We start from the raw sequence: 18,289 nt of genomic DNA, 5'->3' as shown, positions 1-18,289 counted from the left end.
AATGGCGGCCGCAGAGTTTGCACCAAAAAAACGGCAGTTAGAAGAAGAAGGCCTTGAGGCCTGAGGCCTAAGCTGCATGAGCCCTCGTTCCGAGGAATCGCTTGGGCTCCTAACGCAGCGAATGGATTCCAAAAAAAAAAAAAGGCCATTAGAAGAAGAAGGCCTTGAGGCCTGTGGCCTAAGCTGCGATGAGCCCTCGTTCTGAGGAATCGCTTGGGCTCCTAACGCAGCGAATGGATTCCAAAAAAAAAAGGCCATTAGAAGAAGAAGGCCTTGAGGCCTGTGGCCTAAGCTGCAATGAGCCCTCGTTCCGAGGAATCGCTTGGGCTCCTAACGCAGCGAATGGTTTACAATTAGGTGAGCTGAGAGAGGCTGAGGCAGGCTGAGGCCTAGTAAGGCCTCCAGGCTCTGAAAATTGGATCGGTGCCAAAAACTTTCTCCTGCTGCTGGGGCGGTCTGCTGAGGCCGAGGGACCTAGAAAAGGCTCCCTCCAGGCCTGATGAGCCTCGTCGTCCCTTGCGGAGCCCCCCAGTCAATTGGCAAGCTTACCCCTGCCTCTAAGGCCTCCAGGCTCTGGTTAGAAGAATGGAGCCTCTGATGCAGAGGAACGGCCCCTGGTAGGAGATTTCTCTTGCTTCTGGGAATCCAATTTTCAAGCTGATTGTGAAGCTGAAAGGCTCTCAAAGGGAGAAAGGGAAAGTTTCCCCCCCCCCCAAAGGGAGGTTTTGTCAGCCTGTCAGCCTGCTAGGCTACAGGTTGGGATGAAATAAAATAGGAATACACAGTCTTCTGCTCCAGGAGCGAAGAAAAAACGCGTCTTAGAGCAAAGAGACTAAGTCTAAAACTGGGGTGCAGTTGGCACAGAGGGGGCGGTACTAAATTTCAGACTTAGTCTAATTGGAGCAGATAGATTAAGACAACCCATCCGTGGGTTCTCCATCCAATCATGCTGGAGAACAATACAGTATCTCTGAGCACATGCTTAAAATGGAAGTTGAAGAATTGAAGTTGAAGAAGACCATGTAAATTAACATGTGTATAAATACAAAACATGTATATCAAAGTGCCCAATGATTTTCCTGCTATCTTTCAGCAAGGTTTCTTGATTTCAGCAGTCAAATTAAGGATCTTAAGAGAAAAAAGAAGCAAATTCCAAGATTTGTTTGCATTGTTAAAACAATTAGCAGCTAGAAAACCTGTACATCAGCCAGACAACTACAACACATACAATCTGGCTTCTATCTATTCCTACTATAAAATCACATATTCCTCTTCACACTCAAAGAAGAGACTGTCCACATGATATTTTCACTGTAATATCTTCCTACAAGCTCTTGGTAACTTAATCCAACAATGCTTATGTGATTTTTCTAATAATATTCTTAAAAGTTGTTAGTCTGTTTCAAGTAGCTTTATTTGTAGAGAAAGAAAGTTGGTTTCATAACTTACGAAAGAACTGAACAATTCTGTGCATACTATTGTTCTTATGATCAATTTTATGATGTGGAAAAATTAAAATCAGGTTACGTGAGCCAATCTCAGCCAAACAAAAACAAAAGATTGGGATACATGAATTGTGAACTCCAGATGTTTTGGACTGCAAACTGAAGTAAGACCCAGTCTATTTCTATAAATTGCAATAAATCAAGTAAAATGGACACTGTTATTTGAGTAGCCCCAAATTTTCTGGGTATGGTCTCTTCACTGATAAACATACATTTACAATGGAATCTTCCTATCTTATAAAGCCTGGTAGTAGAATACCTTAAAAACAATTCACATGCCATGGAATATGGTAAGAAAATTTTTAAAATTTAGTTTAGGAAAGTATTATTTATTCTTAATTTACACAAATGTTAAGAGAAGGAAAAGATTGCCCATCAATAATACAAATTATAAATTGCCTTTGAACTTATGACTAATATATATGGTTTATTTGCCATGGTATCTTATAAAGGATAACAAAAATTGCTAAATCCAGAATAACATATTTTTATCATTATTTTAAATAACATACAAGAATAACTGTTCTAGTAAAGGACTTTTACGTTCCTAAATTCCCTGCTTTTTGGACTTCACAAATCAACTAGAATGTAATTTATCTTCCAAGATATTTCAACGATGACTTTTAGGAGCCCCGAGATTTATTCAAATATTGCCATCAACAACCAAGATTATAATTTGTCAGAACTTAGATTCATTCCAGAAGCCTGTACATTGAAGGGTCAGATCTATCCTATTCTGCCAATTCTTAACAAAAAATACTCAATAACAAGGATGGAAAAAAGATTTAAAATTCTCCAAAGCCAGTTTCAATGGTTTAGATCAGCTATTCAGTCAATCAAGTTTTATTGTTCAATTTAGGTCACTGCAACATTTTGTTAAAATATCTAGACAAAGACAGAACTGCATTTCAGCTGATTACTGGTAGAAAACTAAGATATTATGGATATGAAATGGTGAAAAAAAGGAAAAAAGAACATAGGTCAATAGTTAAAAGGGATAGGGTATATTAGGCAATGGCTATTTTCCTATAAATTGTATGTCCTTTTTATATTCACTGTTTTTGTCTCTCTTTATTTTATAAAGTTGTCCAGAGTCATTTTGAAGTTAGATACCTTAGACATTTGACAAATAAATAAGTAAATAATAGTAACCTATAATAGGAGCTTATTGGTAGTTTTAGTCAGGTCATTATCAAAGTAAACAATCTACATCATAGGTGTCACACTTGATCATGTCACATGACGTATCATGACTTTTTTGCCTTTGTGGAGCTGGGGTGGGCATGGCCTGTGCGTGACACAAATAGCCCGTGGACCACCAGTTTGACACCTCTGGTCTACATGATGCCAATGTCACCAAGTCATATATTCTTATGGATATGATTTATTTAATTACTTAATTCTGTATGGAATGGCTGCTTGTAAGCTTTAAAGAAGTTAATTATTAACACAACCCTCCGCTTCATTCTTTTGACCCTAGGGCTTGATAGTAGAAAACATCTAAATTTTGAAGTAACTTTTGAAATAAAGAACTAATAAAGTTTATTTTTGTTTTGTTTTTAAAATCAGGAGGAAAAAAGAATTTTAAAAGCTATAGACTGGTTTTCTATCTTGTCTGAAAGTTAAACACATATTTTTGTGAAGTTTAACTGGAAACATACACACACAAACAAAACATCTTAAAAGAAAACTTTTAAAGCTATACCCTGCTTTTTTCTCCTTTTCTGAAAGTTAAATACATGCATATAATTTTGCAAAGTATTATTAAAATGCACATGTATGTCCTTCAAATCATCCAACAAGCTGTAACCCCGCCCCCACTTTGAGCCTTTCTGAAAGAAAACAAAAACTAGTTTAAAAAAATACCTTTAAACTGCTATGTGCAAAAGTTTACAAGTCTTCAACTGAACAGAGACACACTCCTTCAATGACTGCACAGAGCACATTCTGCAAGGAAAGATCTATTACTGTCTTTACTCGGCATGGAAAATCATTTGTCACTTAGCAAAAGGGAATGCTGGTTACATGTTCTGACACGTGAGGGCAGAGATTAAGGCTTTTTCTTCAAGAAACATAGAAGCTGATTCATTTAATATAAAACTGACCTATAAGCCTACAAATCTAAGGGCTAGAAGAGCAAGATACATCCTGTTTCAGGAGAACGCACTGACGTCATTCTGTCTTGTTGCTACAGATTCTGCAATACACAAATGGTAAAGTAAGAAAAAAGTAAGTATAGTAGAACTATACACTGAATCTCAATTTTACTTTATTTTGTGTTATTTTTAGAAACTATAAAATCCAAGGTATTAGCCTGACTCCAAATTCTGAAAAAGGAGACTAGAGCAGAGGTCCCTAACCTTGGGCACCAGGGACCGGTTACTAGGAGAGAAGTTTTTCCACAGACTGGAGGGTGTGTGGTTTTGTGTGCTACCTGCATCCTGCAGATGTGGTTTTGCTTGTTTGTATGGCCCGGTTGCTAGCATGCTGCTCCTGGTACTGGTCTACGGACCAGGGGCTGGGGACCCCCTGGGCTAGATGGAACAGAACAGGACCAGTGCATTCAGGATCACAAAATAATAAAAGCATGCACTTACAGTCTGAGCATATCAAAGTCAACCCAAACAGATTACTATACTCTTTTTAAACTCACTTTAAGTTTGGACAGAATCCCAATATACAACTGTATCTATAGTGACAAATCTAGAGCAAGGGTGTCAAACTCAATTTCACTGAGGGCCGCATCAGCATTGTGGTTGCCCTGGGGGGGCCGGGTGGGTGTGGCCAGAATGGGTGCAGCCTACTGGGTAGGTGTGGATGGAGTAGGTGTGGCCTACTGGGTGGGCGTGGCCAGTTCTACATCATTCGTGTCAAGGGTGCCTATGGGGGCCTGGGCAGGAGTGGGACAGATCTGAGGGTCTCTGGAAGAAGGGGGTGGGACCAGGGCAAGTGCCAAGGCATGGTCCACCAGGGCAAGTGCCAAGATGGCCACCACAAAATTGTACATTGGCTCCCGGCTGGCCTGGGCCAGGGCCAAGGCAGCAGGGGCCGTTCCCTCACTATTTCCAGGATGGCTTCACGGGCCACATGAAACCACTTCGCGGGCTGCATCTGGCCCCCGGCCCTTGTGTTTGACATGTCTGATCTAGAGGAATTATTCAAATAACCTTATTTCTCCATGTGAACTTACTGACATAGAGACAACCACAATGATATGAAAAACTTCCAGATTCCAACTTACTAAATCCAATCTACTAACGTATTTTACTACAGCTTACGTATAATTGGAATTGTGTGAGGTCCTGGAGGGTTTGAACAAGATGCATGTGTATCGTGACACCAATCCAATCATTTTTATTGGCAGGGAAACTGTACAGACACTATTGGATGATAATTTAGGGCAACTAGCAAGTGAGATCCCACCAAACACCACAATCACTAAGTTTGTGTCAAAGGATGTCCAAAAATGTATAGGTTTGCCTTATCAAATGCAAAAGTGTATTAAAGATGAAAGGGCTTGCACTAAACAGCACTAACCATGAAAATAATGTTAACTGAGAGTCTGAAAGATTTGGTGAGTGATTGTCCCTTTTCTGAAGAGGAAGGTAAAGAAATAGCAGTGGAGGAGCCTAGGAGTGTTAAAACAGTGAGTGCTAAAAATAGAGTTTTTTCAGAAAAAAAACTGTAAAGATTTATACAATAAAATGGGACTAAAGGTCAAGAATTGCTATATGCTATTATATAATTTACTGTATGCTATTATTACAGGCACCTGCAATTATACTGTATATAATTAAAATGTACAATTTACATCCTTTCTTTTGTGCAATTCTGGAAATCACTTTTATCAACAAATGTTGAAACATGGTCGTGCTGTGTTGGATAAAATGCTTCAGAATATTGTATGATTTTACAATTGTGACAACCCTTGCATAAAGAACTGCTCAAAGAATGTTCATATGGTAGTTCTTCTATTTTCTTTAAAATGTTGTTTCTACCAAATAAAGCTAACTAAAGTTAACTTGGAAAAAGAAGAGTAAAACATAGTAGTTCACCATCTAACACTAACTATACATAGATGTAAGAGAGGTTACACAGAAGCTGGGAGATTTTATAAGCATTAGTAAAGGCCTGACCAAAATAGAGCAAGACCATCTTCTACAGCGCTAAATATGAGTTTGTCACTCAGGCTGTGGAGGATATCTAAAGGTTTGTAGAAGCTTTAAAATCTCCATTATCTTTGGAACTTTCAAAAACACATAGGACTTCAACAGGTCAAAGTCAAATACAGACTCTGACCAGGGAAATCAAGACATGTAACCAAAACCCCCTTTATTAAGTAAAATATGTTTACCCTTGCAGGCTATGCTGTTTGCATGACTCAAAAGTTACTCTGGACATGCTCAAGCATGCAATTAATCTCACCACTCAGACACAAACAAACCTTCTCTTTCAGGACATGCTTTAATGACAAAATGCTCTTTTCAAAAGTCCCATAAAATTTATGCGACACTGAATTAATTTGGCTGCTCCTTCCCATCGCTCTGTAGCATACTAAATATTTGTTTGGAGACCCGAAATGTATACTTGAATATACCAGAGCACCCCATTGGTATGCTCCTCCATGCAATGCACAAATCTGTACTGAGTATCAAACTGATCATAGTTTGTACCTTCTGCATTTCATCTCCCTTCAACCTCCCATTTCCATTTCATCCACACCAAATCAGGAAAATAATTGTTGCATCTGATGAAGAGCTTCCATCCACAAAAAAGGGGGGGGGACATAATACACATTTCAGGTTCAAGGACACTACAAAAAATATCATTGTGATGCAATTGTATTTACAATTGTATTTACTTTAACTAACATATTGTCTACTTGAGTGGAAACAAAAATGATGGCATATCAAGCGGTCCACTCTGATATCAGTGTTCTGATATCATCAAATTACATACTGTAGCTTTCGCTGATGCAAAACAGTATAATGTTTGTGACTAGTACAGATGAGCAAATGCACAAAGCTACAGCAGCACAAGGACAAATTAAATATATGGGATGACAGATAAGGACTTGTTAAAGGGCAACATCTTCAGACTGAGCCCGTGTCAAATAAAACATCTAACTCTATTGTTAGAAAGGATTTCTCTGGAGTAAAGACATATTGAAGCAAGTTGGATACTTTCATTTGGTATTCAATTCGCTGTTCATTTTTTGGGCACCTGTAGGGCTTATATTCCATAATAGCTTTCCAGTCACTGTATAGGCTTTTGATACATTTCTGTTATAAAAAAACAAACAAAGCTTTTTATATATAAATCATAAAGAAACAAACAAATAAAAAGGGACAAATCCAATTTTATTTTCTTTTGAGGTCACTTTTAAGGTGCCATAAAGATACAGCCTTGTAAGAAATGTCTGAACAACACAGCTGCTATGTATTCAATTTTCAAACAAGGCTGCATTGTTAGAGCTTCATTTAATACACATATATTTGTTGCTTATACATATGCCCCAAGGAACCAAGGAATAGAGTATTTATGGAAATAACTACAGTTAAAGAAAAGGAATTTATGATGATTGATAAATAATTTCAATAGCTAGGGATTATTCAAATTGGATATTATACAAATGAATTCACTTTTTTCCTTTGATCTTTGATATCCATAAATTATATTGATGCAAATGTACAATACCTTGACCCTTATTTTTAATAATTACAGAATGTATGCTTAAAAAGTAAATAAAAAATACCATAAAATGTATTATACCATTTGTCTTTTTACCCTATTTTCTTACATTGTTCTCGTTATAAAATAACTGTTAAAAATATATGTAGGAATAAAAGTCAAAAAAGTGATTCTAGCTTTGTTTGCATTTTTCATTAAAAGACACTTCCTTTGCAAAAAAAAAATAAGCAACATTCAATGATACAGCTACTTGTCTTTCAGGAACTCCTTCAGCAAAAACTAAATATAGTTTCCCCTGAACATGTAACTTCCTTCATATGATTCAGCTTTAAAGAGAAATTCAAACCACTTTGAGTACCTGAATTAACATTTTCATCTTGTTCTGCTTTTCAATAATAAAATATCTTTTCTAAGGGTATCCACCAATTATTAGATGCCTTAATTATATTAATTATGGTTCAGGAATTAGTACAATTAAAACCTAATATTGTTTGTTATTCTTAGAAAATATATTTTACTGTTAAAAAGATGGAAATATGACACTTAGTCAATTATGAGGGAGTTGTAAAATCAAGATTGGATATCAACTTTTATCTCTCTATCCTGGGATTGAATATAGCAATTGAAATATAATCACCAGGTCTCAGTTTAGAAATATCACCATTTCTCAAAAAAATTCAGTGGCTGGATTTTACATCTTCCAGTTCACATTTTTTCCACAGGTCACTTACTCTGCAGTTCCAGCTTTAAAGACCATCAGTGAGTGAGGAGGGCTAAAAAAATGATAGTGGGTCAGAGAGATGTAGAAGGAGCTCCTTGACCGAGCTAAAGAGATGATTGACAAGTAGAACCCATTTAAAGTACTTATAATTTGTGAAATTCTACAAATATTAAATCAGTTCTGAATTGCGACTGAATCTTGAAGGTCTGCATTGTGAAGGCAAATCTTATTAAGTCTGCATTGTTTTGCCAAAGCAAAGGCATACACAAATGGAATACATTATCTTCCACAGCTTAGTTCTACGCACCACCACCACCACCCCATTTGTGCCCTATTCCCAGTCTAAGGAATGCTTCAGATCAGGCTGTAGAAGACACCATAAAGAAGAGAGTAATCCCATAGTGCAAGCTGAATTTTGTTCTCAGAATGCCTTTTGTTGTTGCAACTGTTTCAATACATTGACAGAGAAGCTGACATATTTGAATGAAAACAGTGGTTACCTCGGTATGTGTTATAAAACAGGAACTGTCAAATGTTTTTTTAAAAAAAATATTAAAGGAATATCATAAAAGTAAAGACATTGCACCAGGAATTAATTTGTTAGTATATTAGCATAAAAATATAGAAAGAATGTCATCAATTTTTTACTTTAAGCTTAGAGGTAAGTCATTAAGATAGTGGGACAAAATTAAATTCAATTGATATGATAAAGGTAACAGCATTCCATGCACCTCTGCATATAGTCATTCTGGCCACCTGACCACAGACAACGCTGGCTCTCTACGCTAAGAATCAGAGATGAGCAGCACCCTTTAGAATCAGAAATGACTATGGGAAACCTTTACTTGTTTTTTATGATAAAGGCAAAGGCAAACCATTTCCTTTTGTTATTATTAGTTTATAATATAAAATACAATAATAGGAAAGCAAATAATAAGGAAAGGTAGGGGAGGAAAAAGGGAAAAGTGTAGAGAAGGGAAAAAGAAAAAAAAGGCACTGACTTCCGACTCCCTTTGGTGCAGTAGAATAAGAAGTAACACCAAACCTCAACTTTTTAGTTTTATGTAACAGTATAAACTAGCCATTTCTATACCAACATCTCTATCTAATTAGTAAAACCCAAAATCAAAGTTCCATTTTTTTCACCTCAAGCGCAAATTCCAGAAGCAGTTTCCAGGTAGAAACAAAAGTGTTTGTCTTTTCTTCTTTTATCAAAGCAGTCAATTTAGCCACTTTTGCTAACTCCATCAGCTTTTACAACCATTTATCCATTGTGGGGATCAAAGTGTCCTTCCATTTTGTGCATAGAGTGATCTTGCTGCCAACAACATATATAACATCAAAGTTCCAATTTTTTTTCCCAAGTCTTTTTCAAGAGTAAACCCTCTCCAAAGATCTTACCAAGAAAACTATAGCCACTTTTCTAGGCAGTGGCCGGAAGTCAAGACTGACTTAAATGTACATGCACACATACACAAAGACATCAACTGAGAAACAAACAACAGAAAAGAACTATTACTTCTATTTGGTATACCTCAAATCCAGAAAAGACAATTAATCCATTTGTTATGTATTATTCTCAACTATATAAAAAGAGATATTTAATTTGGACAACACTGGCAAATATTTAAATACAACACAGATTATTAGCTTTTAGAGGCTTGTATTTATTTTAGTATAAAGAGAGGAATGATCTTACTTGTCCATATAAAGCTATTTCTTTATTAAAATCCGCAGAATCTGCTCAAGGCTCCAGTGCAGTTTGGAATTATTGGAGCAATTTTAACCTCAACTTTAACCTCAATATCCCTAGAATGTTTCTCCATGCATCTGCCTTTAAAAAAAAAAAACTTTTCATACATATTTTGCTATAATATATACTTTTTGTAGACTTAGATCATTTAGATCATTGCATTGCGCAATTCTGAAAATTACAAACATAATTGTACTTTAATTTTCGTATGATTTGGAAAATATGCATGTCAAACATGCAGAATGAAATTCTCTTCTTTTTACTAACCATATGGTAACTTGGGGTCTACATACTGTAAGTCTCTACCTTTACCTTTACAATTATGATCCTTTTAACTATTATTAAGCAAAATCTGGAAACCAAAACCCATTCACAAGATCTAATAAAGACACATATAACAGCATTTCTCAATTTTGGGGACTTTGAGATAGCAGGACTACACCTCTCAATATTCCTATGAACAGTCTGGAAAATAATTTTAAACACAAGAAAGATCTAGGCAGAGACTACCTGCTACTTTGAATTCTTAAATTTTCCCATAGAATATAATTTCCACTCTTTTTCAAAAGCATAGGGACAAAATTATTTATCATGCAACAGCAATCAAAATAATTTCTACTTTCAAAAGCAGTGGGAGAAAAAAGGTTTTCATCTTTTCTTCCCTATGACCTTTTAGTACATTTCATGACCCTTATAGAGGAAAATAGAAATCATGTTTATGGAATGAGAAGCTTTATATCAGCAGAATGGCACTGCAGGGAAGTATAAAACATAGGCAGCCAGTGCTATACCTCTCATTAAATGCTACTTTCTGATAAATGATAACAACAAAGATGATGATGATGATGAAAATGTAATAATGAACATTCCACATAATGGCATGATCTGTACAAAACACTGGTCCACAAATTAGACAAGCTCATTGTAGTCTAGATCAGGGGTCCCCAGCCCCCGGTCCGTGGACCTGTACCAGGCCGTGGCATGCCAGCAACCAGGCCGTACAAACAAGCAAAGCCCCATCCGTGGGATGCATGCAACACACAAAACCATGCACACTCTGGTCCATGGAAAAACCTTTCTCCATGGAACCAGTCCCTGATGCCCAAAAGATTGGGAACCTCTGGTGTAGATTGTTGTGCAAATCTAGTCAGTTTCCATTTGTGAACAAAATGGATCAACAAAATAAATCAACGTATAGTTGATCACCCTAAATAAGTCTTGTCAGCCTTAGATTATATCACAAGTGTCAAACTTGCCATATCACGTGACATGTTGGGACGTATCGTGGCTTTTTTTGCATTGCCGGAGCTGCGGTGGGCGTGGTCTCCGTATGATGCAACCGGCCCGCAGGCTGGCAGTTTGTCACCCCTAGGCTATATGGTCCAATTTAAACAAAAAACTTTGCTTCAAGTTCAAGAGAGATATTCCAACTGGCTGTTTCAATTATTTGGGAAGTTTTAAGCAACCCTAACGATCAAAACATGTGATTTAAAATGCAAAGCAACTATTTCATACTCAAAATATGGTATTTCATTGTTAAAGCTGTTCAAACTTGAAATATTTTGTATGACACTGCTTAACAGGCATTTTAATAATTATTTCTACTATATGATATTAGAAGGAGTCCCTACTGGCTACTGATCCCTGGAGCCAGGCAATCTTGCTAATTTACTCCCTTTTGAATCTTCAGGTGATAATTTCCACATGGCATCAATGGGTCAAGCTGAGACAGCAGATGGCAATGTTGTAGCAAACTTTTGATGTAAGTCTGATATAACACATATATAGTATTCAAGGAAAAGGGCAAGTAATGCAATTGGACTACTGAAATTACTCGACAGGACTACCTTTGAAGATGACTCAGAAGTTACAACTGATATAGAACGTAGCAACTATACTTCTAGTGGATCTTTCTCACTGCAGGATATGCTTGTTTTAAAGCCACTGCATTGGTTGTTACTAGGCTTCTGAGCTCTATTGAATGTGCTAGTTATCTCTAACATATATAGTACAACATTAGAATATCTTAGGCATCATCTTGTCCAAATTATTCTGTCCATTATTTCAAGTCATTTATAGAAGTCATTCTTAAGGTCATACTCGTATGTGAAGTATGACAGAGGTAACTAGAAAGACTTTGTGTATAATACAATGTTTGGTCTCTTCACTCCCAGCTTTTAAAAGAAATGCTCAGTTCCATTTAACATGGTCCTTCAGTGTTATATGTCTAGATTGAGAATGGATAGCACTATCTTATTTTACCTCACTCTTAAATTTTAACAATTGTTTATATATTCTGGAAAATTGTTTCTGGCTTATCTCTAGCACATTTAGCCAATTACATTCCTTTTTCATTTAATTGGAATATACTCCATTAAATTGTTCATTTATCCCTTTATTACAAAATCATTCAGTGACTTGTGAACATTATTTGGTGTTGCAGTTGTTCCGAGAATTTATTTTCTGTATTTCTTACAACAGTTAGCAAAGATACAAAAACCATTGAGAATATTTCTTTCAGGAGGAGGAGGAGGAGGAGGAGGAGAAAAGCAAAGGAAGACTGTCAATACCATGGGAACAAAACCTGACAATGGGATGTCACTGCTCTATAAAGCAATATCCAATTTTTTACCAAACTGACAAATTTGCAGCCAGAAGTTATATGAATCTACCAATTTTGATCAAGCTTGACTATGACAGCAGAGAATTCCCAGACTTTCTTCTTCCCTTCTTACCATTTTGTAGCCAATATAAAATAATTGTCATTTAAAAGCCATGGATCTTAGGATAAAAAGCAAAAGTTCCAGCATAATTCATGCAGAGGCCAGAACTAAGAATAAAACAGTGAATGCCAGTGTATGTAAAGCAGGTTAAAAAGAAGAGAATGTTGGAACTAAACATCTAAGGAGAAACTTCCTGACAGTGAAGACAATGAACCAGTGGAACAGCTTGCCTCCAGAAATCATGGGCGTTCCATCACTGAAGATTTTCAAGAAGAGACTAAATAGTCACTTGTCTAGATGGTATAGGTCAGTGATGGCGAACCTTTTAGAGACCAAATGCCCAAAAACAGCTCTACCCTCTGCCCCTGCCCACTCTGCCCCTGCTCTGCCCCATCCCCACTTTGCCCCCTGCCCTGCCCCAACTCCGCCCATCCACAGGGCCACCCATTGCCTCCACAGCCCTCTGCAGATCGCCCAGGCGGCCCTGCCACACCATGGTGGCCACGCCCTCCACCTGCGCCCCACAGCATCATCTGCACATGATGGGGCATGAGAATGGTCCCTGCTGCCCAGCTGCCATGTTCTTGGCTGCACTGCTCCGTGCCAGCAGGTGACTCTCCTCGGGGGGCGGCTGGTGAGGAAGGGGCCGTGGTGGAGGGGGACTGGGGCAATGGTGCACATGCCCACAGAGAGAGCTCTGAGTGCCGCCTCTAGCATGCGTGTCATAGGTTCGCCATCACTGGTTGTCTGCTTGAGCAGGGGGCTGGACTAGAAGACCTCCAAGGTCCCTCCCAGCTCTATTCTATTCTATTCTATTCTATTCTATTATGCTGTGATTCTATTAATATGCACCAATGAATTTTTTACACTATGAAATGCAGAATTTTGGGTACATTTCAAACAATTCTATAACATCTCCTTCCCCATATAGATATAAAGAAGAAAGTATCCAAGAAGGTTAATCTAATATAAACAACCAAAGGAGACTTGCTATGGAAAAGGTTAAGTAACATTTCAGAATGTATAATGGGAACAGCATAGTATAAAGTCAGGGATTTTGACTAAATGGCAGGTCTAGTTATTGTCAATGCTGACCTCAACAAAGGACTGCCCTGCCTACCTTCCTTGGTAAAAGACTGCCCCACATACAATATAAGGAACAATCTTCATGCAATTGATCCTAAATTGTAAAATATTTTAAGACTCTCTGAGACTAATGTTTCCTATGTGCATATTTAAATTTACAATTAGACCTTTTCTAAATAAATACATGAGTTTGGAATTTTAATGTTGATGGGCCTTAATAAACAATGTACAAAGCATCTTAAAATGGTAGAAATAGTGGACCCAATCTAGCAAATGCAATTCAAATGGGAAGAATGCTACTAAGTCTACAAGTTGAGTAGATATGGAGATATAGAGATAAAAAATAGACGCACACACTCACACACATCCCTTCCCTCCCAAAAAAGAACAGTGAGCAGATAAGGAATCAGCAATAGAATGATGCTACTAAGTTGTGGCATTTTACAAAAAAAGGGAAATTTAAGGGTAATTTAAGAATATTTCAGTGATAATACTGCTCATGCATAAAGTTGTATTTTCATTAGCTGAAAAGTGGAACTTTTAGCATACATTTCAATATTTATCATTTATAAAGTAAGATTCTTATTTTTATAAATAAGTTCATAAGAATTGATTTTTCAATTATAGCAAGTTTTTGATATGTTCAGGATGATACGTTAATAAACAAGATTTGACAATAAATTTACTGAAAACAGAAAAGCATTTATCTGCTCACTACTTGAAGAAAATCAAACACAAGGAATTATTAAATAGTTTACAAGAAATGAAACTCTAGAAAAAATGATTTATTAAACAGAAGATTGAAAAAAGAGACAAACTTTAAATGTTTTCCAAGAAATATGAAAGCAGTTTACATTTTGCAATTACAATATACAATCTTACATTTTAAAATTATTAAAATAATATATTTTTACAGTTTCACTATTATTCACTTTTGGCTTTTTCATCAAAAGTATATTTTGTTTTTCCACATTTTTCCCCTCTGACATTACAAAAATAAAAATCAGTAGTAATTCCAGAAAAAATCAGTGCCTATTAACTTCTTTGCAATAAGTTTATTTTAAAATGAAAATATTATTAAATAGAAAGACTAATTAATTCCACTGCTTCTCCATAATAAAGACTACCTCTAACTGCATTTCCTACAATGATAAAAAGAGAGATTCCAACTTGCTACTTGAAACTTGTTTTTCCAGAATATTATCAATTTTATTTTTGCACTGTCGTTTTTTTATGCAGGCAGACTTCTTATAAAAGCACGTGTTTTACACAACCATGGATTGATGCAGAAAAAAAGAAATCACAATAGCAAAAGGGCTTATGTGCTTGTCTTAGCTGGCCCTGAAACCACTGATTTATTCTACCCAAGAATTATTTAAAAGTCCTCGACAAAAATATAAGTCTCTGCTGTTCAGAATAGCAAGGTTTGCTATAGAGTAAGTTATTCTTCTAACAACAGATACTTTTCTAAGACAAAATTTCCAGTGAAACTGGAAGAACAAACTGGCTTAAAGAGTTAGCCAGTAATTACAGTTGAAAACTTTGCCTTGAGCAAGAATTTCATCTGAAAGAACATATATTAGTTTTGTATCAGTACGTACCAGAAGTTGTAGACTTCAGCTTCCAAAATTCCCGTCCTTGGTAGTGATTGTAAAAATTAAAGTTATATAGTCACCTAGGGTTTTATTTTTAAAGATCTCTTGACAGGGGTAAGTTATGGCACTTACGTATTCATGAGCATTCCTTTGGTGCCCATTTAACTTTTAGATGTTTTAAATTTTTCCAAAGAAGAAACTTGTCATGCTGTAAAACAAAGCAGCTTCACTTTATTTATAGGAAGCTTTTGGCCACCACATATGTTCTAGAGGCATTCTTAGAAAATAAAAATGATGGATGACTGTCTAGCATGGCTTTATTTGGAAATGTGCCCATCTAGCCAGAAAAAAGTATAATGTAAAATAAATTGGGGCAGTAGAAAGCATCTTGAGGCAGAGAACAACCTCTTCCTTCTTGTAAATGGCAGTTATATGACCATCCATATTAGCCAATAGGCAAGAGACACTTGTAATTTTCCCAAATCAGCAAACCCAATTTTGAAGTAGAGAATCACAAAATAAGTATATGTCCTAGAACAGCCTAAAATAGATGCAAATTTCTGAAAATCTAAATTAAAAAATCCTAGTCTTATCCAAGTACGACATGGCAAATCCACACTGTACTATGGTCTCATCCATTGTGGTCTTCATAAACATATGAAGTATGTTAAGTATGGCTCTCTACAAACAAGTATTGTCCACTCTTGCCTTATAGATGCCAGGCTTGTGGGCCCTAAACTCTACAATAGACCCTTAATTTCCTTCCTTCTTCACATGCTTAGAAACATCTATGAGCAGATTCACTTTCCAAAATCATTTCAACTGCACAACAGTATAGATGAAGATGTCATATCAATTGTCATATTGGCCATATTGGTAGTGATTGTAAAAATTAAAGTTATATAGCCACCTATATAACTTTATATAAGCAGACTAGGTAAAATAAATGACTCAATTGCCCTAATGACAGAATGGCTTAACAAAATTGCTGTGAGTGATGTTCATCTGTTTTCTACTGGAGATTTTTAAATAGATAAAATGTCCAGCTCTTGGAGATGTCTTGCTTTTTCCTATATGGAGCAAAAGCTTTTAAGGCCCACTTTAATCCTTGATTTTGCATATTTGTGATGGAAATAGAGATAAGTGAGAAATCATATAAGAATCCTTTCAGGTTTTACCGAATCTTAGCTCTCAGATGTAGTAGACTCTTTATCATTCTTCCATTGAGCTGGTTGCAAGAGAATGAAAATATGAGTAATTTGCATCAGCTCAAATCTTCCCTGCTACTTTTAGATTTCAGAACAGTTTTCTTTGCATAAATAGGACCCAGTGGGAAAGGATAATGTTTAGTAACCTCAGCTAAGTGGGATATGATCAAATGTAAGCCTCTAAAAAGTGAATTAAATCATTCTCTTGCTCCTGATCCTGGGGAAAAGCTTAAGACCTCAATCACAGAAATGCTATTTCCTTCTCTTCCATATATTAGCACTAACATAAATGAGGCACTTCATTTATGTACTTCAGGAACGAATTAGGCTTAGACAAAGCCATGGAAGATAAGGCTGCTGATAGTTACTAGCAAGAACAATAGGCTCTTGCATTAAGGTTGCGTAAGGTTTCTGAGAAACAGTGTCAGAAAAAAGCTATAGAATTTATGCTGCTTGTGGACTTTCCACTTACATAGTTGTCCATAGGAAAAGAAAATGTAGGAGTATGCGCTTGAATCTAATTCAGCAAATTTTTAACTGCTTTGAACAGTTAAGATCATAAATCACAGTATACCAATTTTGACTTGTTCATTTTGAACTCTTGTTACATTTTATACCAATTCCACAAAATGCCCTCTTGAAACTTTCCATACAGAACAGGTAATTATGATTAACCTTGCTATTTATCTAATGTGAATCACTATTGTAAATAAATAAAAATGATGTCTGCTAAGTTAAAAGTGGTGCACCTTGACTTCCCCAACTGGCAGAAATGTAGACCCAATCCAAATTGGCATTTCCCGAACTAGAAAAACTTGTTTGCATTTTTGTTTTACAATACTTTATTGTTCATTTAACTGCTGGAACAAAAGACTCTGAAGGCAGGCTATTATTGTGGTTCTTTGCTATTATTTTAGGTATTATCATAAGTGAAAATATTATTGAATTCTGTGTGCTTTAAGAATGAAGCCAGCTAACGAAAGTCATTATGATCTCAACTAAAGCAATGAAATAGAAAATAAAGGACTAGTTGAGTTAGCGAGGCATATGATTTCAAACTTAGAAAATTGAAGAACTATAGACCTGGTCTTGGAGAAAGGAAAAAACAGCCAGCAGTCTTCCAAAATTCTTTGTTACTCTCCTCTGCAACAATAAAGAGCATTTCTGGAAAGCCTGCTATGCTCCTTGTTTGACCTTGCATATATTGAACAGCTAATAAAAGTCTTGGGTCTAACACAGAAGGATATCTAGTCTGAAGTTTTGAGTGAAAGTCACAAGATACCCTAGCATTAGTACCTTTGTTACTATTTGGTGTTTGCATCCCTCTTTTCCATGAGGCACTCAAGGCAATATGCTTAATATTCCTCCTTCCATAGTATTATTCTTATAAGCATTTATGGGATAGTTTAGTTCAATAGTGTGGTTAACTCAGAATTATCAAGTTAGCTTTATAGTAGAGGGACTTTTCCAAGTCAAGCATGCTAAGCACTATAGCAGATGTGGGCTACCAAAACCTGAAATATGTGCTCATTTTAAAAATGTGCACATTGATTATTCTTCACTTACTCTCTAGTTCCTTGGCCATCAAAATAAAAGTTAAACGTTGTCATATATAACAGTAACCTACAACATATCAAACTAAAGATCTCAGGAAAGTGGGAAGAACTATTTCATGTTAACATGTTTGTCCTTACTACAATTTTATCTTGGCAAAGATAATGCACATACAAAAAAAGCTGACTGTAGGAAATGACACGTATAGTCTGGATAGTAAACTACCATAACATGAATATTCAAACAACAGGACTCTAAAACTAGACAATTATGTTCTTTCACTTATGGTGCCAAACATTTCTGGAAAAAAGCGAGATGAAATCCTTACAATATAAGTATAATTAGACAACTAATACCACCTGATCTGGAATATCTGACTCCATACCAGCTATTGTCCAAAATAGGGAGAGAAACAAGGAGCCAAACAGACAGAGATAAGAGTTTTGATAAATA

At 36.2% G+C, this 18,289-nt stretch overlaps 1 protein-coding gene across 7 annotated transcripts in view; it reads right to left on the bottom strand.

The window, feature by feature from the left end:
* Positions 1 to 18,289, bottom strand: part of EPHB1 (EPH receptor B1) — a 407,526-nt gene that overhangs the window by 369,761 nt on the left and 19,476 nt on the right. Inside the window, exon 1 of one of the 7 annotated variants that reach the window (XM_039360065.1) lies at positions 15,081 to 15,105. The exons of 5 other annotated variants lie outside the window; for them this stretch is intronic. The gene's annotated coding sequence lies outside the window, so the exon portion shown is untranslated. Of the gene's footprint in view, positions 1 to 3,371; positions 3,688 to 15,080; positions 15,106 to 18,289 lie in introns of those variants that run through there. One more of the 7 variants, XM_039360064.1, reaches the window with a different exon arrangement.

This window comes from Crotalus tigris, unplaced genomic scaffold (assembly GCF_016545835.1).
Source record: "Crotalus tigris isolate CLP2741 ecotype Arizona unplaced genomic scaffold, ASM1654583v1 scf7180000019154.1569036, whole genome shotgun sequence".
Lineage (NCBI taxonomy): Eukaryota > Metazoa > Chordata > Lepidosauria > Squamata > Viperidae > Crotalus > Crotalus tigris.
This window is presented reverse-complemented; position numbering and strand designations above follow the sequence as displayed.